General features: G+C 48.3%; 1 protein-coding gene across 5 annotated transcripts in view; it reads right to left on the reverse strand.

The window, feature by feature from the left end:
• Nucleotides 1-15695, reverse strand: part of CASZ1 (castor zinc finger 1) — a 356057-nt gene that overhangs the window by 210184 nt on the left and 130178 nt on the right. The window lies entirely within an intron of this gene.

Raw genomic sequence — 15695 nt, forward strand, 5'->3', positions numbered from 1 at the left:
CTGATCAGTCTTATAACATGGGGTAACCCTAAGAACTACACATATAATGTACGGAAGCCTGACCAGTCTTATAACATGGGGTAATCCTAATAACTACACATATAATGTACGGAATACTGACCAGTCTTATAACATGGGGTAACAGTAATAACTACACATATAATGTACGGGTACTGACCAGTCTTATAACATGGGGTAACCCTAATAACTACACATATAATGTACGGAAGCCTGACCAGTCTTATAACATGGGGTAACCCTAATAACTACAGATATAATGTACGGAATACTGACCAGTCTTATAACATGGGGTAACCCTAATAACTACACATATAATGTACGGGTACTGACCAGTCTTATAACATGGGGTAACACTAATAACTACACATATAATGTACGGAAGCCTGATCAGTCTTATAACATTGGGTAACCCTAATAACTACACATATAATGTACAGAATACTGACCAGTCTTATAACATGGGGTAGAGGCTACGACTGGATTACCACCAATTGTTCCAAAATATGGTTGTTTAGGCTACTAAAAACTCTCCACAATGTTCTCCGCCATCCGCAATAAGCCAGTTCCATCCCACAGAAAAATATTTAATTCCTTCTACGCAAAAAGAAGCTTGGGACGCCACAGGTCGCAGAAATGGCCTCTGCACTGCAGATATAGGGGGTTTTTTTATTTTCATTTCTAACTATCTAACTGGAAGAGGACATGTTTCCCTGTGCGGTGATAGAGCACACTGAGGGGTTTTCCCTGTACTGTGATAGAGCACACTGAGGGGGTTTCCCTGTACTGTGATAGAGCACACTGAGGGGGTTTCCCTGTACTGTGATAGAGCACACTGAGGGGGTTTCCCTGTGCGGTGATAGAGCACACTGAAGGGGTTTCCCTGTGCGGTGATAGAGCACACTGAGGGGGTTTCCCTGTACTGTGATAGAGCACACTGAGGGGGTTGCTGGGAGGTAAGACAGCACACAGAGGGGGAGACAGAGTACACTAAGGGGTGCTAGGCTGTGATTGCACACACTGAGGTGGTTGCTGGGAGGTGATAGAGCACACTGATGGAGGTTGCTGGGAGGTGATAGAACACACTGATGGAGGCTGCTGGGAGTGAGAGCACACTGATGGAGGCTGCTGGGCGGTGATGGAGCACACTGAGGGGTGTGCTGTCGATGGTGAGTGACAGCACGCCCCCTTTGGTGGGTGTGCCGGGGGCGTGGCTGCCAGACGGAGGCGTTCCCATGGGAACGCCTACCGTCTGAGTCCGGCCCCACTGACATCACTAGTGATGTCAGCGGGAGTGATTTTGGCTCTGATAGAGCCAAAATCAATCCAGGGCTTGCGGTCACCGAGACCCTACCGCAGGCTCTCGTCGCAAGCCCGATGGTCGCGATGGTCTTGACCATCATCATGGACGCTCGCTATAGCTGTGTGTGGTAACCCACAGCTATGCGAGCGTCCATGAGGCCGCTCCAAGTTGAGGGAGGAGGGCCCTGATTCAGAGCGAGCGCTCTGGTCAGAGCGTCCGGCTCTGAATCAGGCCCAGAGCACACACACAGTGGGGTGTTGCTGGGAGATGATAGAGCACACTGTGGGGGGTGTTGCTGGGCGGTGACATAGCACACTGAGGGGTGTTGCTGGGAGGTGATAGAGCACACTGAGGGGTGTTGCTGGGAGGTGATAGAGCACACTGAGGGGTGTTGCTGGGCAGTGATAAGAGCACACTGTGGGGGGTGTTGCTGGGCGGTGATAGAGCACACTGTGGGGGGTGTTGCTGGCCGGTGATAGAGCACACTGTGGGGGGTGTTGCTGGGCGGTGATAGAGCACACTGTGGGGTGTTGCTGGGAGGTGATAGAGCACACTGTGTGGGGTGTTGCTGGGCGGTGATAGAGCACACTGTGGGGTGTTGCTGGGAAGTGATAGAGCACACTGTGGGGTGTTGCTGGGAGGTGATAGAGCACACTGAGGGGTGTTGCTGGGCAGTGATAAGAGCACACTGTGGGGGGTGTTGCTGGGCGGTGACATAGCACACTGAGGGGTGTTGCTGGGAGGTGATAGAGCACACTGTGGGGTGTTGCTAGGAGGTGATAGATCACACTGAGGGGTGTTGCTGGGCAGTGATAAGAGCACACTGTGGGGGGTGTTGCTGGGTGGTGATAGAGCACACTGTAGGGTGTTGCTGGGCGGTGATAGAGCACACTGTGGGGTGTTGCTGGGAGGTGATAGAGCACACTGTGGGGTGTTGCTGGGAGGTGATAGAGCACACTGTGGGGTGTTGCTGGGAAGTGATAGAGCACACTGAGGGGTGTTGCTGGGCAGTGATAAGAGCACACTGTGGGTGGTTTTGCTGGGCGGTGATGGAGCACACTGTGTGGGGTGTTGCTGGGAGGTGATAGAGCACACTGTGGGGTGTTGCTGGGCGGTGATAGAGCACACTGTGGGGTGTTGCTGGGCGGTGATAGAGCACACTGTGGGGTGTTGCTGGGCGGTGATAGAGCACACTGTGGGGTGTTGCTGGGAGGTGATAGAGCACACTGTGGGGTGTTGCTGGGCGGTGATAGAGCACACTGTGGGGTGTTGCTGGGTGGTGATAGAGCACACTGTGGGGTGTTGCTGGGCGGTGATAGAGCACACTGTGGGGTGTTGCTGGGAGGTGACAGAGCACACTGTGGGGTGTTGCTGGGCGGTGATAGAGCACACTGTGGGGTGTTGCTGGGCGGTGATAGAGCACACTGTGGGGTGTTGCTGGGCGGTGATAGAGCACACTGTGGGGTGTTGCTGGGCGGTGACAGAGCACACTGTGGGGTGTTTTTGGGAGGTGACAGAGCACACTGTGGGGTGTTGCTGGGCGGTGACAGAGCACACTGTGGGGTGTTGCTGGGAGGTGACAGAGCACACTGTGGGGTGTTGCTGGGCGGTGATAGAGCACACTGTGGGGTGTTGCTGGGAGGAGACAGAGCACACTGTGGGGTGTTGCTGGGCGGTGATAGAGCACACTGTGGGGTGTTGCTGGGCGGTGATAGAGCACACTATGGGGTGTTGCTGGGCAGTGATAGAGCACAATGAGGGGTGTTGCAGGGAGGTGATAGAGCACACTGTGGGGTGTTGCTGGGAGGTGATAGAGCACACTGTGGGGGGTGTTGCTGGGCAGTGATAGAGAACACTGTGTGGGGTGTTGCTGGGCGGTGATAGAGCACACTGTGGGGTGTTGCTGGGAGGTGATAGAGCACACTGTGGGGTGTTGCTGGGATGTGATAGAGCACACTGTGGGGTGTTGCTGGGAGGTGATAGAGCACACTGTGGGGTGTTGCTGGGAGGTGATAGAGCACACTGTGGGGTGTTGCTGGGAGGTGATAGAGCACACTGTGTGGGGTGTTGCTGGGCGGTGATAGAGCACACTGTGGGGTGTTGCTGGGCGGTGATAGAGCACAAAGTGGGGTGTTGCTGGGAGGTGATAGAGCACAATGTGGGGTGTTACTGGGAGGTGATAGAGCACACTGTGGGGTGTTGCTGGGAGGTGACAGAGCACACTGTGGGGTGTTGCTGGGCAGTGATAGAGCACACTGTGGGGTGTTGCTGGGCGGTGATAGAGCACACTGTGTGGGGTGTTGCTGGGAGGTGATAGAGCACACTGTGGGGTGTTGCTGGGAGGTGATAGAGCACACTGTGGGGTGTTGCTGGGCAGTGATAGAGCACACTGTGGGGTGTTGCTGGGCAGTGATAGAGCACACTGTGGGGTGTTGCTGGGAGGTGATAGAGCACACTGTGGGGTGTTGCTGGGAGGTGATAGAGCACACTGTGGGGTGTTGCTGGGCGGTGATAGAGCACACTGTGGGGTGTTGCTGGGCGGTGATAGAGTACACTGTGTGGGGTGTTGCTGGGCGGTGATAGAGCACACTGTGGGGTGTTGCTGGGCGGTGATAGAGCACACTGTGGGGTGTTGCTGGGCGGTGATAGAGCACACTGTGGGGTGTTGCTGGGCGGTGATAGAGCACACTGTGGGGTGTTGCTGGGAGGTGACAGAGCACACTGTGGGGTGTTGCTGGGCAGTGATAGAGCACACTGTGGGGTGTTGCTGGGCGGTGATAGAGCACACTGTGTGGGGTGTTGCTGGGAGGTGATAGAGCACACTGTGGGGTGTTCCTGGGAGGTGATAGAGCACACTGTGTGGGGTGTTGCTGGGAGGTGATAGAGCACACTGTGGGGTGTTGCTGGGCGGTGATAGAGCACACTGTGGGGTGTTGCTGGGCGGTGATAGAGCACACTGTGGGGTGTTGCTGGGCGGTGATAGAGCACACTGTGGGGTGTTGCTGGGCGGTGATAGAGCACACTGTGGGGTGTTGCTGGGCGGTGATAGAGTACACTGTGTGGGGTGTTGCTGGGCGGTGATAGAGCACACTGTGGGGTGTTGCTGGGCGGTGATAGAGCACACTGTGGGGTGTTGCTGGGCGGTGATAGAGCACACTGTGGGGTGTTGCTGGGCGGTGATAGAGCACACTGTGAGGTGTGTTTCTGGGAGGTGATAGAGCACACTGTTTTGGATGGTTGCAGTGACATTACAATGAGCTCATACAGACACTGGCAGAACAGGAGCACTTCTAGTGACTGGAAAGCTGGTACAAGGCACCAAAATGTTTCATGTTATTGCACTTTTGCTCCCAACTATTACAGGTTTTTCTCTCATTGTGTAAAGAAAAGGAACATTTTTATAAACTTTCTCAGCAGCAGCCATCAGTCATAATCAGTCTCCTCCACCCAGTGCCAGCACCACTGTGCCCTGCGGGGAGATGTCATACAGAGGGGGGCTGAGGTGGGAGACGAGGAAAACTCAGAGCAAACAACAGCAACAGGAACCAAGTTGAGCCATTTCAATTATTCATGTGCCAGATGGAATCTCTTCCTGCCGTCTTCTGCTGGAGAAAAGAAAAAAGGAGAGGAAGCAGGAGGCGGAAAGCGAGGGACACGGGGAGCGAGGAGGACGGCATGAGAGATGTCACCGCACTCTCGGGCAGTAAATCACCTGTACAGTAAGACAGCTCTCGTGTTTAGGCCCTGCTGGTAAAGGTGCCGGCCTCTTCTGTGTCCCAGGGTAACCCTACAAGCCACACTAGCAGACCTGGCCAGTGTAATACCTCCAGGTAGAGAAAGCAGCGAGAGTAGAACATTGCACAGGACGCCCCAGACAGAAAGCGGACTTCAAGGTAAAGACCTGGTCCCGAGGGCTCCTGACCACCTCAAGAGAAAAAGATACAACAACAAGTAAAGGACCTGGAGGATAAAAGCGAAGCAGAAGAGGAGAGCGATACACTGGGGCAGTATGAGGGCCAAGCAGCCAGCAAAGAGCTTTGACCTTCTATGAAGGAGAGAAAAAAGTCCCTCAGCCTCAGGGGACACACAACTATCTAGCATATTGCTGTTACAATGACTGCAAAATGTAAAAGACTTGGCCAGTCATGTGATCGCCCCCGCCAGGCGCACACGTAAGGAGGGTGCACTGTGCAATGCGCATGGCGAAGCTGTGATCTCTGCCCTTGGCACAAACAGCAGCTGCTCACACTACACAGAATAATAATAATAATGGTGCCGGGAGGTGCTAGAGGCCTGCGGAGCAGCGTACGGACGTGTGCGTGATATAGGGGAATAACGGGGGGATGGGCTCCTCACCATACAGACACAGCTTATGGGTGGCATTAGAAGCAATATTACGGTTACCGCTGGCTGCACAGCGGCCCATGCACAGATAGTCAGAGACTATAGGAGCATACAGGGAAATAAACGGCTGACATATCACAGATCAGATTGGGCAATCACACAGTGATCAGGTTATACAATGTGGTGGCAAAGCGGTTGAAACGACCAATCAGAATGTAATTGGGATCAGTAAAAGAGTCTTTGGACTAGCACATCTGTTTGGTCAGTGACAATTGACATTGGTTGTGCGGCCATTGGCAGACATTCACCTGACCGGCGGATGTGGTCTATATATGTCAACCCAGCACACGTGTTATCACAGCCAAACTGGACACCCACAAATGGCTGCTTCCACTCTACATCTATGACAGATATACTTTGGAATATTTGTTTTTTTTAAATAATTTAAAGATTTAGGCCCTCATTCAGAGCCGCTCGCTATTTGCGGTCGTTCATTCTAAAACAAGGGGTGGCTATTCAAATGAACCGTTCGCTAATTGCGGTCTGTTCACGCCTCTAAGTCTGAACGAGCGAGCAAAACTTGCGATTGTAATTTTGAAAAATACGCCCCCTTGCCGCTCGCACGATACGTCATGTCCGCTATTAGATTAATCGAGTACATCGAAAGCGTATGAACTGCTCGCTATTCTTGTGGCTGGTTTTTTTCAACCACTATTTTGCGAGCAGTTCTGAGTAAAAAAAAAACAAGTGACGTGGTCAATGACGCTGCTGTATTAATTATGCACACCCATAAAACGCCCGTTTTGACCTTTAAGCACGCCTGCGTTCTGATCTCCACTCCCCGTTTTCAAGCACCTTCCCCTGTTACCACCCACATACGCCTCCTTCTGTCACTCAAAATAGCAGGCACTCACTATATAGCGAACAAACGATTTTCGGCCGCACTGACTGGTTCGCGCATGCGTATTACAAACCGTACGCATGCGCAGATGTGCGAACAAGGGTCAGAACGAACGAGCGGCCGCTTACGAGCGGCTCTGAATCAGGGCCTTAGTCTCAATGAGACAACAAGAGTAATGTCCATGGCTAAAAATAAAAAGTGATGGTTTGTATGTGCAATGTATAGGCTCGGTCCTGCGGAACTCTGTCTATGTATGGCAGGACATAAGTGCAGAATGATGAGAATAAGCCCTAGCGGAGATTGGGGTAAGATCAGCCAGGGGGTGCGACGACCCACATCACATTTTCTACATTTGTCAAAGCAAATTTATCCACGTCTAAAAATATATATCATACATGTTAATGATTTGCCAATGTATAAAGTCGTGTGAGCCATTTAGCAAAATTGGTGGCTGTGGGGTATAGTGAGATAGATGATGTGGGGTATAGTGATCAGATGATGTGGGGTATAGTGATCAGGTGATGTGGGGTATAGTGAGATAGATGATGTGGGGTATAGTGATCAGGTGATGTGGGGTATAGTGAGCCAGGTGATGTGGGGTATAGTGAGCCAGGTGATGTGGGGTATAGTGATCAGATGATGTGGGGGTATAGTGAGATAGATGATGTGGGGTATAGTGATCAGGTGATGTGGGGGTATAGTGATCAGATGATGTGGGGTATAGTGATCAGATGATGTGGGGGTATAGTGAGCCAGATGATGTGGGGTATAGTGATCAGATGATGTGGGGTATAGTGAGCCAAATGATGTGCGGTATAGTGATCAGATGATGTGGGGTATAGTGAGCAAGGTGATGTGGGGTATAGTGAGCTAGATGATGTCGGGGTATAGTGATCAGGTGATGTGGGGTATAGTGAGATAGATGAGGTGGGGTATAGTGATCAGATGAAGTGGGGGTATAGTGAGATAGATGATGTGGGGGTATAGTGAGATAGATGATGTGGGGTATAGTGAGCCAGGTGACGTGGGGTATAGTGATCAGATGACGTGGGGTTATAGTGAGATAGATGATGTGGGGTATAGTGATCAGATGACGTGGGGTTATAGTGAGATAGATGATGTGGGGTATAGTGATCAGGTGATGTGGGGTATTAGTGAGCCAGATGATGTGGGGTATAGTGATCAGGTGATATGGGGGTATAGTGAGATAGATGATGTGGGAGTATAGTGATCAGGTGATGTGGGGTATAGTGAGCCAGGTGATGTGGGGGTATAGTGATCAGATGATGTGGGGGTATAGTGAGATAGATGATGTGGGGTATAGTGAGATAGATGATGTGGGGTATAGTGAGATAGATGATGTGAGGGTATAGTGATCAGATGATGTGGGGTATAGTGATCAGATGATGTGGGGGTATAGTGATCAGATGATGTGGGGTATAGTGATCAGATGATGTGGGGGTATAGTGATCAGGTGATGTGGGGTATAGTGAGATACATGATGTGGGGGTATAGTGAGATACATGATGTGGGGTATAGTGAGAGAGATGATGTGGGGTATAGTGAGATAGATGATGTGGGGTATAGTGAGATAGATGATGTGGGGTATAGTGAGATAGATGATGTGGGGTATAGTGAGATAGATGATGTGGGGGTATAGTGAGATAGATGATGTGGGGTATAGTGATCAGATGATGTGGGGGGTATAGTGAGATAGATGATGTGGGAGTATAGTGATCAGGTGATGTGGGGTATAGTGAGATAGATGATGTGGGAGTATAGTGATCAGGTGATGTGGGGTATACTGAGCCAGGTGATGTGGGGTATAGTGAGCCAGGTGCTGTGGGGTATAGTGATCAGATGATGTGGGGTATAGTGATCAGATGATGTGGGGTATAGTGATCAGATGATGTGGGGGTATAGTGATCAGATGATGTGGAGGTATAGTGAGATAGATGATGTGGGAGTATAGTGATCAGGTGATGTGGGAGTATAGTGATCAGGTGATGTGGGGTATAGTGATCAGATGATGTGGGGGTATAGTGAGATAGATGATGTGGGGTATAGTGAGCCAGGTGATATGGGGTATAGTGATCAGATAATGTGGGGTATAGTGAGATAGATGATGTGGGGTATAGTGATCAGGTGATGTGGGGTATAGTGAGATAGATGATGTGGGGTATAGTGATCAGGTGATGTGGGGTATAGTGAGATAGATGATGTGGGGTATAGTGATCAGGTGATGTGGGGTATAGTGAGATAGATGATGTGGGGTATAGTGATCAGGTGATGTGGGGTATAGTGAGCCAGGTGATGTGGGGGTACAGTGATCAGGTGATGTGGGGGTACAGTGATCAGGTGATGTGGGGTATAGTGATCAGATAATGTGGGGTAAAGTGAGATAGATGATGTGGGGGTATAGTGATCAGGTGATGTGGGGTATAGTGATCAGGTGATGTGGGGGTATAGTGAGATAGATGATGTGGGGTATAGTGAGCCAGGTGATGTGGGGTATAGTGATCAGGTGATGTGGGGTATAGTGATCAGGTGATGTGGGGTATAGTGAGCCAGGTGATGTGGGGTATAGTGAGCAGGTGATGTGGGGTATAGTGACCTAGGTGATGTGGGGTATAGTGATCAGGTGATGTGGGGTATAGTGATCAGGTGATGTGGGGTATAGTGATCAGGTGATGTGGGGTATAGTGAGCAGGTGATGTGGGGTATAGTGATCAGGTGATGTGGGGGTATAGTGATCAGGTAATGTGGGGGTATAGTGATCAGGTGATGTGGGGGTATAGTGATCAGGTAATGTGGGGGTATAGTGATCAGGTGATGTGGGGGTATAGTGATCAGGTGATGTGGGGGTATAGTGATCAGGTGATGTGGGGTATAGTGATCAGGTGATGTGGGGTATAGTGATCAGGTGATGTGGGGTATAGTGATCAGGTGATGTGGGGTATAGTGAGCCAGGTGATGTGGGGTATAGTGATCAGGTGATGTGGGGTATAGTGATCAGGTGATGTGGGGTATAGTGAGCCAATGGTTGGACAACATAAATAAAACATATATCTCTCCTTACCCCACACTCCACCTACTTATACATAGGGAATATTTCTCGTTATTATGCTGTAACTTTCAGCTATAAATATACATGAACAGACAGCCCAAAGAGAAGCTCTGCAGCCATTTAACAATTACAGCTCATAATGCAGGAAAAAAACAATAAGGACCATTTTCCAGTCATCAATTATTTATAAACCAATGGGAAGCAATACCGAGTGAGGGGTATTTTCAAACCATGAAACTGTAATGGGAACATACACCCCATTTATCTCTTTATTTATATCCAGGTAGCCTATGGAGCATAAACTACTCTGTATCTCATTTCTCTGTACACTTGTGTACGTTATTCTGAGTGGAGGCCGCCATTTTATTTGTTCTGCTGATTCATCATCCACAGCAGCGCCCCCAGTGGTCATGTGAGTATTGCACAGAATGGGGAGAGGGACAGAACCTTTGGACAAAATAAACTCAATGGAGAAACATGATTTTATAGCTCCAAAATACCCATCTAGAGTTGGGTGGATTTGCGCACTGACCATACACAGGAAACTACACACACTGACCATACACAGGAAACTACACACACTGACCATACACAGGAAACTACACACACTGACCATACACAGGAAAATACACACACTGACCATACACACACTGACCATACACAGGAAACTACACACACTGACCATACACACACTGACCATACACAGGAAACTACACACACTGAACATACACAGGAAACTACACACACTGACCATACACAGGAAACTACACACACTGATCATACATAGGAAACTACACACACTGATCATACATAGGAAACTACACACACTGACCATACACAGGAAAATACACACACTGACCATACACAGGAAAATACACACACTGACCATACACAAGAAACTACACACACTGACCATACACAGGAAACTACACACACTGACCGTACACAGGAAACTACACACACTGACCATACACAGGAAAATACACACACTGACCATACACACACTGACCATACAGAGGAAACTACACACACTGACCATACACAGGAAACTACACACACTGACCATACACAGGAAAATACACACACTGACCATACACAGAAAAATACACACACTGACCATACACAAGAAACTACACACACTGACCATACACAGGAAACTACACACACTGACCATACACAGGAAACTACACACACTGACCATACACACACTGACCATACACAGGAAACTACACACACTGACCATACACAGGAAACTACACATACTGACCATACACACACTGACCATACACAGGAAACTACACACACTGCCCATACACAGGAACCTACACACACTGACCATACACAGGAAACTACACGCACTGACCATACACACACACTGACCATACACAGGAAACTATACACACTGACCATACACAGGAAACTACACACACTGACCATACACAGGAAACTACACACACTGACCATACACACACTGACCATACACAGGAAACTACACACTCTGACCATACACAGAAAAATACACACACTGACCATACACACACTGACCATACACAGGAAACTACACACACTGACCATACACAGGAAACTACACATACTGACCATACACAGGAAACTACACACACTGACCATACACAGGAAACTACACACACTGACCATACACAGGAAACTACACGCACTGACCATACACACACACTGACCATACACAGGAAACTATACACACTGACCATACACAGGAACCTACACACACTGACCATACACAGGAAACTACACACACTGACCATACACACACTGACCATACACAGGAAGCTACACACACTGACCATACACAGGAAACTACACACACTGACCATACACAGGAAACTACACACACTGACCATACACACACTGACCATACACAGGAAACTACACACTCTGACCATACACAGGAAACTACACATACTGACCATACACAGGAAACTACACACACTGACCATACACAGGAAACTACACACACTGACCATACACAGGAAACTACACGCACTGACCATACACACACACTGACCATACACAGGAAACTATACACACTGCCCATACACAGGAACCTACACACACTGACCATACACAGGAAACTACACACACTGACCATACACACACTGACCATACACAGGAAGCTACACACACTGACCATACACAGGAAACTACACACACTGACCATACACAGGAAACTACACACACTGACCATACACACACTGACCATACACAGGAAACTACACACACTGACCATACACAGGAAACTACACATACTGACCATACACAGGAAACTACACACACTGACCATACACAGGAAACTACACACACTGACCATACACAGGAAACTACACGCACTGACCATACACACACACTGACCATACACAGGAAACTATACACACTGCCCATACACAGGAACCTACACACACTGACCATACACAGGAAACTACACACACTGACCATACACACACTGACCATACACAGGAAGCTACACACACTGACCATACACAGGAAACTACACACACTGACCATACACAGGAAACTACACACACTGACCATACACACACTGACCATACACAGGAAACTACACACTCTGACCATACACAGAAAAATACACACACTGACCATACACACACTGACCATACACAGGAAACTACACACACTGACCATACACAGGAAACTACACATACTGACCATACACAGGAAACTACACACACTGACCATACACAGGAAACTACACGCACTGACCATACACACACACTGACCATACACAGGAAACTATACACACTGACCATACACAGGAAACTACACACACTGACCATACACAGGAAACTACACACACTGACCATACACAGGAAAATACACACACTGACCATACACACACTGACCATACACAGGAAACTACACACACTGACCATACACAGGAAACTACACATACTGACCATACACACACTGACCATACACAGGAAACTACACACACTGACCATACACAGGAAACTACACGCACTGACCATACACACACACTGACCATACACAGGAAACTATACACACTGACCATACACAGGAAACTACACACACTGACCATACACAGGAAACTACACACACTGACCATACACAGGAAACAACACACACTGACCATACACACACTGACCATACACAGGAAACTACACACACTGACCATACACACACTGACCATACACAGGAAACTACACACACTGACCATACACAGGAAAATACACACACTGACCATACACACACTGACCATACACAGGAAACTACACACACTGACCATACACAGGAAACTACACATACTGACCATACACACACTGACCATACACAGGAAACTACACACACTGACCATACACAGGAAACTACACGCACTGACCATACACACACACTGACCATACACAGGAAACTATACACACTGACCATACACAGGAAACTACACACACTGACCATACACACACTGACCATACACAGGAAACTACACACACTGACCATACACAGGAAACAACACACACTGACCATACACACACTGACCATACACAGGAAACTACACACACTGACCATACACAGGAAACTACACACACTGACCATACACAGGAAAATACACACTGACCATACACACACTGACCATACACAGGAAACTACACACACTGACCATACACAGGAAACTACACATACTGACCATACACACACTGACCATACACAGGAAACTACACACACTGACCATACACAGGAAACTACACGCACTGACCATACACACACACTGACCATACACAGGAAACTATACACACTGACCATACACAGGAAACTACACACACTGACCATACACACACTGACCATACACAGGAAACTACACACACTGACCATACACACACTGACCATACACAGGAAACTACACGCACTGACCATACACACACACTGACCATACACAGGAAACTATACACACTGACCATACACAGGAAACTACACACACTGACCATACACACACTGACCATACACAGGAAACTACACACACTGACCATACACAGGAAACTACACACACTGACCGTACACAGGAAGCTACACACACTGACCATACACAGGAAACTACACACACTGACCATACACAGGAAGCTACACACACTGACCATACACAGGAAACAACACACACTGACCATACACACACTGACCATACACAGGAAACTACACACACTGACCATACACAGGAAACTACACACACTGACCATACACAGGAAAATACACACACTGACCATACACACACTGACCATACACAGGAAACTACACACACTGACCATACACAGGAAACTACACATACTGACCATACACACACTGACCATACACAGGAAACTACACACACTGACCATACACAGGAAACTACACGCACTGACCATACACACACACTGACCATACACAGGAAACTATACACACTGACCATACACAGGAAACTACACACACTGACCATACACACACTGACCATACACAGGAAACTACACACACTGACCATACACAGGAAACTACACACACTGACCATACACAGGAAACTACACACACTGACCATACACACACTGACCATACACAGGAAACTACACGCACTGACCATACACACACACTGACCATACACAGGAAACTATACACACTGACCATACACAGGAAACTACACACACTGACCATACACACACTGACCATACACAGGAAACTACACACACTGACCATACACAGGAAACTACACACACTGACCGTACACAGGAAGCTACACACACTGACCATACACACACTGACCATACACAGGAAACTACACATACTGACCATACACAGGAAACTACACACACTGACCATACACAGGAAACTACACACACTGACCATACACAGGAAACTACACGCACTGACCATACACACACACTGACCATACACAGGAAACTATACACACTGCCCATACACAGGAACCTACACACACTGACCATACACAGGAAACTACACACACTGACCATACACACACTGACCATACACAGGAAGCTACACACACTGACCATACACAGGAAACTACACACACTGACCATACACAGGAAACTACACACACTGACCATACACACACTGACCATACACAGGAAACTACACACTCTGACCATACACAGAAAAATACACACACTGACCATACACACACTGACCATACACAGGAAACTACACACACTGACCATACACAGGAAACTACACATACTGACCATACACAGGAAACTACACACACTGACCATACACAGGAAACTACACGCACTGACCATACACACACACTGACCATACACAGGAAACTATACACACTGACCATACACAGGAAACTACACACACTGACCATACACAGGAAACTACACACACTGACCATACACAGGAAAATACACACACTGACCATACACACACTGACCATACACAGGAAACTACACACACTGACCATACACAGGAAACTACACATACTGACCATACACACACTGACCATACACAGGAAACTACACACACTGACCATACACAGGAAACTACACGCACTGACCATACACACACACTGACCATACACAGGAAACTATACACACTGACCATACACAGGAAACTACACACACTGACCATACACAGGAAACTACACACACTGACCATACACAGGAAACAACACACACTGACCATACACACACTGACCATACACAGGAAACTACACACACTGACCATACACACACTGACCATACACAGGAAACTACACACACTGACCATACACAGGAAAATACACACACTGACCATACACACACTGACCATACACAGGAAACTACACACACTGACCATACACAGGAAACTACACATACTGACCATACACACACTGACCATACACAGGAAACTACACACACTGACCATACACAGGAAACTACACGCACTGACCATACACACACACTGACCATACACAGGAAACTATACACACTGACCATACACAGGAAACTACACACACTGACCATACACACACTGACCATACACAGGAAACTACACACACTGACCATACACAGGAAACAACACACACTGAC

This window comes from Taudactylus pleione, unplaced genomic scaffold (genome assembly GCF_031769625.1).
Source record: "Taudactylus pleione unplaced genomic scaffold, aTauple2 ptg001889l, whole genome shotgun sequence".
Classification (NCBI taxonomy): domain Eukaryota; kingdom Metazoa; phylum Chordata; class Amphibia; order Anura; family Myobatrachidae; genus Taudactylus; species Taudactylus pleione.